Source organism: Sinocyclocheilus rhinocerous, unplaced genomic scaffold (genome assembly GCF_001515625.1).
Source record: "Sinocyclocheilus rhinocerous isolate Xijiao unplaced genomic scaffold, SAMN03320098_v1.1 scaffold1267, whole genome shotgun sequence".
NCBI classification, from domain to species: domain Eukaryota; kingdom Metazoa; phylum Chordata; class Actinopteri; order Cypriniformes; family Cyprinidae; genus Sinocyclocheilus; species Sinocyclocheilus rhinocerous.
In genome coordinates, this window is record NW_015661278.1 from 442,040 (window position 1) to 452,195 (window position 10,156).

Consider the following 10,156-nt stretch of genomic DNA (forward strand, 5'->3'; position numbering starts at 1 on the left):
AAAAATCATTAGGATATTAAGTAAAGATCATTAATCTTATATTAACCTACTAGGAGATATTAATCTACTAAAACTAGGATATTAATCTTTACTTAATATCCTAATGATTTTTTTAAATGAGCAACATTGCTCATTTTAATTTCGATGAACTTGATGAACTAAAACTAAAAATATATATTTAAACATATTAGGCATATAAGAAAAACTACTAAAAATGACAAAAGCACACAACAAAATTACTAAACTTTAACTAAAATTCAAATGAAAACTGACAACACAATAAGAACTAATTTAAAATATTAATAAAAACTCTAATGGTATCTCAATGATACTAAAATAACACACTGCCACATTCTCACTGTTTTGACCCCTTCAATATGACTATGAGATAATAACAATAATAATAATTGTAAAATACTGTAACTGCAAAATAAAAAATAGAGTATAGAAATTATAGTACAACAGTAAAATACCAATATTTATCTGTCAATTTTCTAAATTTTGAATCTTTTATTTTAATTTTCAGTGTCGCACTGTAAAGAACTGCAACTTGATATCAATGGTTCAAAATACCACTCTTCATAACTTTAAATATCACATAACTTCTGGTAAATAATAGCATAAATGAGTAAATAATTGGATGAATAATTAAATGAATGAATGAATGAACAATATGGTGCCAATATAATTAATCAGCAGAATAAATAAGCAGATGTTACATTTACAACATAGGCACACAGAAAATAATATTTATTTCTAAACATATATTTTACACAATCTAATAAAGCAATAAGCCCCAAGAAGCCATGGTTTACAGTGAATTTATAACAGCTAAGGGGCTTTGTTACGAGTGCCTAAAACCCCCTTAGCTGTTATAAATTCACTGTAACCCACGGCTTCACGGGGCTTATTGCTTTTATAAAACGGTTATTCCACATACGTAGTAAGGTTTCACAAAATAAAACAGAGCAAATAAAGTGTAATGATATTAATAAAAACATTAAAACAATGTAGTTCCTCAGAAAGTTGTGGTTGCAATAAAGTGGTTGCCAAGCAACACACAGATGCAAACAAAGGTGTATGTTTGTAGAGTAATTTACAACAGCTTCAAACGCGGCTCAACCAATCAGAATCAAGGACCGGAAATATATAAAATATTTTTTTTGCCTGGTAAAAACACTGGAAGCGAGTGGCAAAACTAGATCATCACTGCCATCATTATGATCAATGAAGCTGTCCACACTGTTACACTTGTAGTGTAGACAACATCATAGATTCAAATGGCACTGATCTAGTTTTTTTTTTCACATTGCAATGCATGACTTGCTTTCACTGCAACACTTCTGCATGATTTTGAGTACCACTAATGTAAAATAAAGTGAAATAAGGTGAATAGGCAAACCATGTTGAAGGAATCCTGAGTCGGTGCGCACACCTAATATGACGGCTGAAGTTACAGCACTGCTCATGTCAAAGCTTTGATGTCTGACTCAATACTTGTCAGTTTGAGACCGTTAGAGGCTCAACAGCAATAGCCTACGGTTGCCATAGCAACCATTTTTTCTCATTCTAAAAACATGATTTTTTTTCTTCTTTTCAGAACATATTTTATATTTCTTTTTTCCCCATATATATATATATATATTTTTTTTTTTTTTCTGATTTATCCTACCAGACAGATGTTTGGAAGAAAAAAGTCTAAAGTCTTATTTAAAGTTAGTTGTTTTTAAAAGTATTTTGAGCTTAAAAAGAATGCTATTATTTGTTAAAAAAAAAATACAGTAAAAAAAGCAATATTGTGAAATATTATGACAATTTAAAATACCTATATTCTATTGTAATACATTTTAAAATATAATTTATTTCTGTGATCAAAGCTGAATATTCAGCACCATTACTCCAGTCTTCAGTGTCACACGATCCTTCAGAAATCATTCTAATATGCTGATTTGCTGCTCATAAAACATTTCTGATTATTATCAATGTTGAAAACTGTTTTTTCTATTTAATATTTTTGTGGCAAACGTGATACACCACCAATCAAAAGATTGGCTAAGTAAGAATAAAATAAATAAATAAATAAATAAACAAATAATATTTACTCAGCAATGGCATGCTACATTAATCAAAAGTAATAGTAAAACATTTCTAATGTTACAAAAATTTTCTGATTAAAATAAATGCTGTTCTTTTGAACTGTCTATTTATCAGAGTCCTAAACGCTGTAATGGTTTCCACAAAAACATTATATAGTTTTCAACATTGATAATATGAACCATTATTAGTAACCGAGCACTAAATCAGCATATTAGAATGATTTCAGAAGGATCATGTGACATATCAAGAGGTATTTCTATAGCTGCCACTGGGGCGGTAAGGCACACCTTTGTACCTAAAGAGTTCATATTAGTACCTAAAAGGTACAAAAGTGTACTTTTTGAAAAGGTACCGCCCCAGTGACAGCTTTTGTACCTTTTTTTCTGAGAGTGTATTGTACATTAAATTTTATATATATATCAAACATTTTATATATACATGTACAATGTATAATTAAATTTTATAATACAAATTAGGTGTCATTCCATGATTATATCTGTTGTTTTAATAATGAATAGCAAATTAAGATGTTAAAATCCAGAGACAGAGCGTGAGGTTGAGGTTGAATGTGTAGCAGGGTGTGTATAGGAAGGGTCGATGTGGCTGCAGATGTCTCAAGTCGCACAATCATCCAGCACTGAAGACGAGTGTTTGCGACAGCAGCACGAATCAATGCTGATGAATTGTCACTACAGTACAGATCAATCCTGAAAACTGCGTCAAACACGGTAAGAATTAACAACTGCTGCAGTCGAGAAACATGACGTGAACCGAGTGCCACGGCCCAAACCCCCAACTAAACGCTCACAGCTATTGCTGCCAGAGGCTTCAGAACGTAATACAGCAAAAGAGTAAGCTGGTTGTCATAAAAATAGTGTAAATAATCAATTTATTTTAATAAGGAGTCATATTTTATAAAAAAATAAAAAAAAAGGAAAAAAAAGGCTATTTGGATGGCAGGCTTGTTAGCGATGCAAAGCTGAACACTGTCACAATGTTCAACGTCTTGATATGCGTGATATGCGAGTCAAGGATTAGACTAAAACCATCAACATTAAAAGGTTTTCAGATGAGTCCGTCGAGCCCAGCAGAACTTCTGAGCTCTGCGCCGTCAAACTGATGGGATTGTTTTAAGATCTAAAGCTGCTCTGAATTATGTGCTGGCTTTTGAGGAATTAATGTAAACGATCTTCTGAAAGCGGGAATATTAGGACTGACTTTGTTGTTGTGACTCATGTTCTGAAATAAAGTGAAGTCAGACGTCGCTCAGCAGGCTGCTGGCATCATATCTAATAACTATCTATTTAATTTTAATTTCTGGAGCTGAGGTTATAAACGTAGTTGTAGTTGACCAATTATTTTGCAATTAACTGCCTTCAACTCGATTACAGAGTAACAATTTAAGCCATTATGCTTTTTGCCAAAAAGATCCATTCAAAATAGGAATTCATATGAAAGCAGCACAAAATAATGCAAAGGTACCGAATAATTACCATACTCGTAAACATGGTATTTACATGATATAAGTCCAAAAAACAAGGTATTACCATAGTACCACATCTCAATAAATAAATAAATAAATGTTGGAAAAAAAACATGACTGTACAGTATAAGTTCAAAAAACATGGATTTACCATGGTACCATATAAAATATCATTGTATTATTATGGTACACAAAAAAAACTAAACATGGTATAGTCACTGTATGTGTTCAGAATGCATGGATTTACCATGGTACTAATACAAAAACAAAAAATATAGTAATAATAAAATAAAAAAAACACTATTATTATCGTTCATCCAAAAAAAAACATGGTATAATCACTGTATATGTTCAAAAAGAATATTTAACATGGCACTATATCTTAAAACATTGTATTATCATGGCCAATCCAGAATACATGGTATAATCACTGTACTTGTTCAAAATACAGCGATTTACCATGGCACTATATCTAAAAACAGTGTATTATCAAGGTAAATCAAAAAATAAATAAATAAATAAAATAAAAGTATAATCACTGTACATGTTCAAAAAGCATGGGTTTACCATGGTACCATATCCAAAAAACAATGTATTACCATGGTAAATCAAAAAAACAAAAACAAAAAACATGGTATAATCACTGTGCATGTTCAAAACACATGGATTTACCATGGTACAATGTCTAAAAACATTGTTTTATCATGCTAAAGCTATAGTATAGTACTATAGTAAATCTAAAGCATTACTATAGTACATGTCCAAAAAAGATTTTACCATGACATATGTCCAAAAAGCATGGCATTCCTCCTGTACAAGTCCAAAAAAGATAGTATTACCTTGATAGCATGCCAAAAAGTGGTTTCACGATGAGACTAAGTAAAAGAAATATCACTGTACTTTCTGTTAGTGTGTTCCTTAGACAGGCAGAACAATAAGGAGGTTATCAGCACGTCCTGCTCGGGGTGTTGAAAAGACATTGAGGGTGAAATGTTCCCCTCCTCCTCACAGTCCATTCCTTCCCCTAAAGCCGCTAAAGCCAATTACACTGTGTCATAATCTAATTAGTACAGCACTGCAGGCTGTATCTGATGCCTTTTAGCCAACAATAATGGAAGGAAATTATCTAAATTGATTTTTTCTTCCTCAAGAGATCGGGGTGGCGTATGTATGCGTTATCAGAATGAATGCATCACACTGACACTGCGCCTCACTGTTGTTTTACGCCAGTCAAACTCCGCAGTTCTCCAAGAGAACCTTTACAATTGAGCTTAAAGAGATGTTCACCCAAAAAAAATGTTACTCACCCTCATGCTGTTTAAAGCCTGAATTTGCAAATGAATTAGCAAAAGTTAGCAAAATGGCTAGTAAAAGTTTCCAACTGATTTTACCAAGTGGTTTAAATATTATTTTTGGCATTTAACAGTAAATTGGAAGAGAACAAGAATTGATGATAGAAACACTGTTTGCCTAAACAAAAGTCATAGCTAACTGTATAGTAGCATATTCGCTAACTGCTAACCCAGACCTCTGTGTTTCAGTCTTTTTTTAAATCCTCAATGACATTATATTTACTAGCTAATAGCAACCAATGTGAAGGCAGAAACTCAGTGGCTAGCTGTTAAGCTAACTTAGCAATGGCTAACGTATGACGAAGTACAGTACATATATTGGTTAATCCAGATTCTCATTCCCCACAATACTGTGTCAACATTTCAGGTGGGCGATTGTTTATTTAGTGCTGTCAAACGATTAATCGCGATTAATCGCATCCAAAATAAAAGTTTTTGTTTACATAATATATGTGTGTGTACTGTGTATATTCAGTATGTATATATAAATACAAACACATGCATGTATATATAAGAAAAATATGATGTTTATAGTTTTTGTTTACATAATATATGTGTGTATACTGTGTGTATTTATTATGTATGTATATATAAATACAAACACATGCATGTATATATAAGAAAAATATGATGTTTATATAATAAATATATTTATATATAATATAAATGATATGAATATAAATATACACATGTAATTACATGTAAATATTTTCGAAATATATACTGTATTTGTGTGCTTTTATATATACATAATAAATATACACAGTACACACACACACATATATACATTATGTAAACAAAAACTTTTATTTTGGATGCGATTAATCGCGATTAATCGTTTGACAGCACTAGTATAAATATTTGTAAACCATTTAAATCACAATCAAAAATGACATTGTGATGTATCATGATTGAATCCTGACTGGTGATGCACTAATTTATTTATTTACTTTTAACCTTAACCAAAAATTTAATTTAACCATAAACCGAAACCAAAAATAAATGTTACATCATGCTACTCTAGCATAATTTTTGGTCACAGTGAAATGCGTCCACACCGCTGACATGTTTGACAATGAACAGTTGTAGCTAATATTGTAGAAAACTGTTTTTTGTTTGTTTTTTTGCCATTACGAACAAATTTCCTATTTTGTTTATCGTAATTTCGTTGCATCACTAATTCTGAGATACGCATCACATTCTGTACAGTGTTTCTTTGTTAAATGAAGGTTAATATAACCATTCGTTTCATTAGCTTTCGGATGCTTTTTTTTTTCATTTGACGTAATTTCATTGCATCACTATTCCTGATGTTCACATCACATTCTGTACAGTCTATCAAACATTGTTAAACAAAGATTATATAATATAGCAACTCAATTAATTAGCTTTCAGACTAATTTTTTCATTTGTCGCATCGCTAATTCTGACATACAATCACATTCTATACAGTCTATCAAACTTTGTTTAATGAAAATCAATATAGCCATTAGTTTCATTATCTTCTCAAATAACAAATATGCTAAGTAACTAACTAAAGCACTAGCGTCGTCTAAGGAAAACCTTTTTGGCTTTGTTTTTACTGTAGCACCAGCTGCAGAGAAGAACATGTCTGACACTTCAGTTAATGGAGGGTGACGCCAGCGTTAATGCTGCTTTGCTTTGTCCTCTCTTTCGCTTTCGCCTCTCTCTTCGCTTTTGTCAGTGGGCTAAAGGAGAAATGGGCTAATTAAAAAGTGGCAAAATGACACACTTTTGGCTCCACTTCATCAAGCCCCGCATATGAATGAGCCACTAACGAATGTGTGCTCAACGCGAGAATGTCAAAACAAACACAGTCGCAAAGGCATTACTATATGAAATTATGCTAATAATGCTAATGCCTTTTATCTGTCATGCGTTTTATTTTCAGGCTGAATATTAGCATCAGTTATATGTGTAGCTTGATTAATGGCGTAGTACATTACGCTAACAAAAAAAATAAATAAATAAAAGTACCAAATACCGTTTTTTGGGGATTTAATACCATGCTAGTACCATGGGGTTCTGAAAACATATCAGTGATATAATGATGATCTTTGAAGTAAACTGCGCTAACATGCAAGTACAATGGTATATAAACATGCTAATCATTCAGTACATTTTTGCATTCCACTGTGCTCCTTATGCATTGCATTTCTACAATATGTGAACACGCACTAGACAGACAAATCTAAGAAGAAAAGTCAGAATTGTGAGAAAGTCACAATACATTTTTTTTTTCGTGGATGAAAACAAACAGAATTATGAGATGCAAAGTCAGAATTCGAAGTTTATATCTCGCATTTACAAAAAAAAAAAAAAAAAAAAAGGCCAAATTACGCAATTACCTTTTTTTTTATTTATCCCATGGCAGAAACGGGCTTCTATACATGACACAATGTTCATGACATATTGTTTTTATTTTTAATAAAGAGTTATTACATTTGTTGCTTTTAGTTATGAAAATGCAGAAAATAATGGTTAGGCTAACTTTTTTTTTTTCTTTTTTTGAAGAAGTATGTTAAAATCAGATATCAACAATTCAGAATTATTCTTCAGCACAATAATGCATCAATATTTAAATGAATATTTACTAATGATATTGCTCAAAGATTTTTTTTTTTTAACCGAAACAAAAAAACTAAATAAAGTATCGATAATTACATTTCAGTAACTGGTAATTGAACTTGGTCTACTGTTTAGGGTGTCGTGTTCACAAGTGGTACAATTCTTTACTAACGAGACGCCTCGCGATATTTCAGCCAAACAGATTTTACATATTGCTACTAGCATAATTTTTGGTCATGATGAAGTTCCACACTGCTGACATGTTAACCTGTTGTAGCTTAGCTTATCCACATTGTGCACACAAAACGGACACTAACAAAGCCAAAACATGTCAACGGCAAAGCGTTAAACTTAAAAGGGTCATATAATGCTACATGCACTTTTACAAGTTGTTTTAACTGAAATATGTGTTGGCAGTGTGTGTACACAACCACCCTATAATGATAACAATACACCCAGTGGTTTTTTGTTAATCTACTAAAATCTTTACCCCTTTCTCAAATTGAGGCGATCTCAGATGCCTGTCTGTGTGATGTCACAAAAACAGGCCCCTCCCACGATAGTTTGATTGACAGTAGCATTTTAGAACAGACTGGACTGGCGTATTACCTCAGACCCGTCCTGAGTGAGCTGTCATCAGTCCGTCATTGTTTCACCACCGGAGCAGATGTAGACAAGAATGACTCCTAAGCGATTGAGGTGTTCTGTTGTTGGATGCAATAATGAACATAGCAGTTGTCATTTACTCCGTAAAAAAAGGTGTTTTTACACTACCATTGAGAGATTTTAACCAAACTATGTTACAGACTTTTTATTAAGACCCTAAAGAATCATATCAACTTGTGGAAAATGGGCATCCTATGACCCCTTTAACTGTTATATATATATATATAAATGCTTCTCGAGAGCTTACTTTTTTCCATTTCAAAGCAAGCATCTCATGTTTTTTCAATGCAAAAAAACTAATTCTTACCCGTAAACCATATTTTCTGAAGAAAATGAATTGCCAGTGCTAGACTTGACACCAAAAACATCAATATTGACCATGGGTTTTATCATCTTATCTTATAACGGTACTATGGTACAACCACAAAACTTTTAGAAAATGGTAGCAGTTTAGCCCTTGTTGAAGAACTTCCACTGACCTCCTCCTTTGAACGATACTGCAGTGGTCCATCACCATTATGCTATATGGGGGTGGACAGAAGATGATCTCAGAGAAGTAATTCACATTGAAGAGATTATTAAGAAGGGTCTTAATGGACCTTTGGGGGACATTTATCCCAAATACCAAGGTCGAAACCAAGGTAACACCCCTTACTCTAAGTTAAGTACCCTGGGATGTTTTATGACCTCAAGAGAATGATTTTAAGTGACCTCTAAAGGACAGGATACAATGAGGAGCTCATTAGTGCAATTATTTTCTGTGAACGAGATAGAAATGTCACCATCGACCATAATTTTCTTAGTTTTTTTAACTCCAAGATGATGAGCAGAGCTGGAGAACAACTTTAAGCCTCTCAGGAGGTCAAACATTGGAGTCCATTGACTTTCATAGTATGGGCATTTTTCATTATATCTAGTCTTGTTTTCCACTGAAGAAAGTAAGTCGTATAGGTGTGGAACGGGTTTGTTTGTTGGTGTGGCTCAATGTGGTTTCTTCAATCTACACTAAAAGCTATAGGATGGCTGGATCATCCACACACAAGGAGCGTAGCAGAGGTCCAACAAAGCTCTTTGGTTACTGTGAAGAATCACAGGCCATCTGGAGGAGATGACAGGAGATGTGAAGAGCTCATTGGACATGAATTAAGGATCCCAGTTGCTGAGAGACCTGACCTCACAGTAAAGGCTCATATTGAGAGCATCAAGACTGGGCTGTGCCAAACCTGGCACTGTTATACACAAGATCAAACATGCATTTCCCATTTCCTATTCAAACACGCGCTTAATGGTCACTCCATTACACTGCTGTTAAATTGATAGTGTCTGGCCGACGAATCACGATCAAAATGGAAAATGGAATAACTGAAATACTTTATTATACTAGTCCAATATCATTCACACATGGAAAACTGGACATGTTTTACTGCTACAAATGCAAGAGTGTAAGAGCATCGATTAATTTAGTGTTAGCTATAACTGAAGCTCCCTAACCAATATTATAGTAAAATATTATAATATATATAACAGAGAGGCTCTAAACCTGGCCTGGAGAAGCCATATTCAAAGAATTAAATACATGTCTGGGACTGCAATATACTGTATATTAACGTGCCAACTCGCTAGCCGGAGTTAATGAGCGCGTTTACATGCACGTTCTTAAGCCGATTATGCTTAATAAGCCAAAAACGCACTTGGTCATGTAACCGCGGTAACCCATTTTCTTTTATCGGAGTAAGGTCATAAACAGCATAAGCATAAACCGGTCGCAACAGGTAGTTTTTTGCCTCTTACTCCGATTTCGCACGATATGTAAACGCAATAACCCGCTTTCCGTCGGCTTATTGAAGTGCGCATGTGTGATACGTGACAGGAACGCATCGTTAGTGCAGATTTAAGCTAGGGCTGGACAATAATTCAATATCAATATGTATCGCGATATAATTTTTTTCAATAACGGTGATATGATTTT

General features: G+C 33.4%; 1 protein-coding gene across 4 annotated transcripts in view; it reads right to left on the minus strand.

The window, feature by feature from the left end:
- Nucleotides 1–10,156, minus strand: part of LOC107726274 (E3 ubiquitin-protein ligase RNF123-like) — a 188,741-nt gene that overhangs the window by 65,228 nt on the left and 113,357 nt on the right. The window lies entirely within an intron of this gene.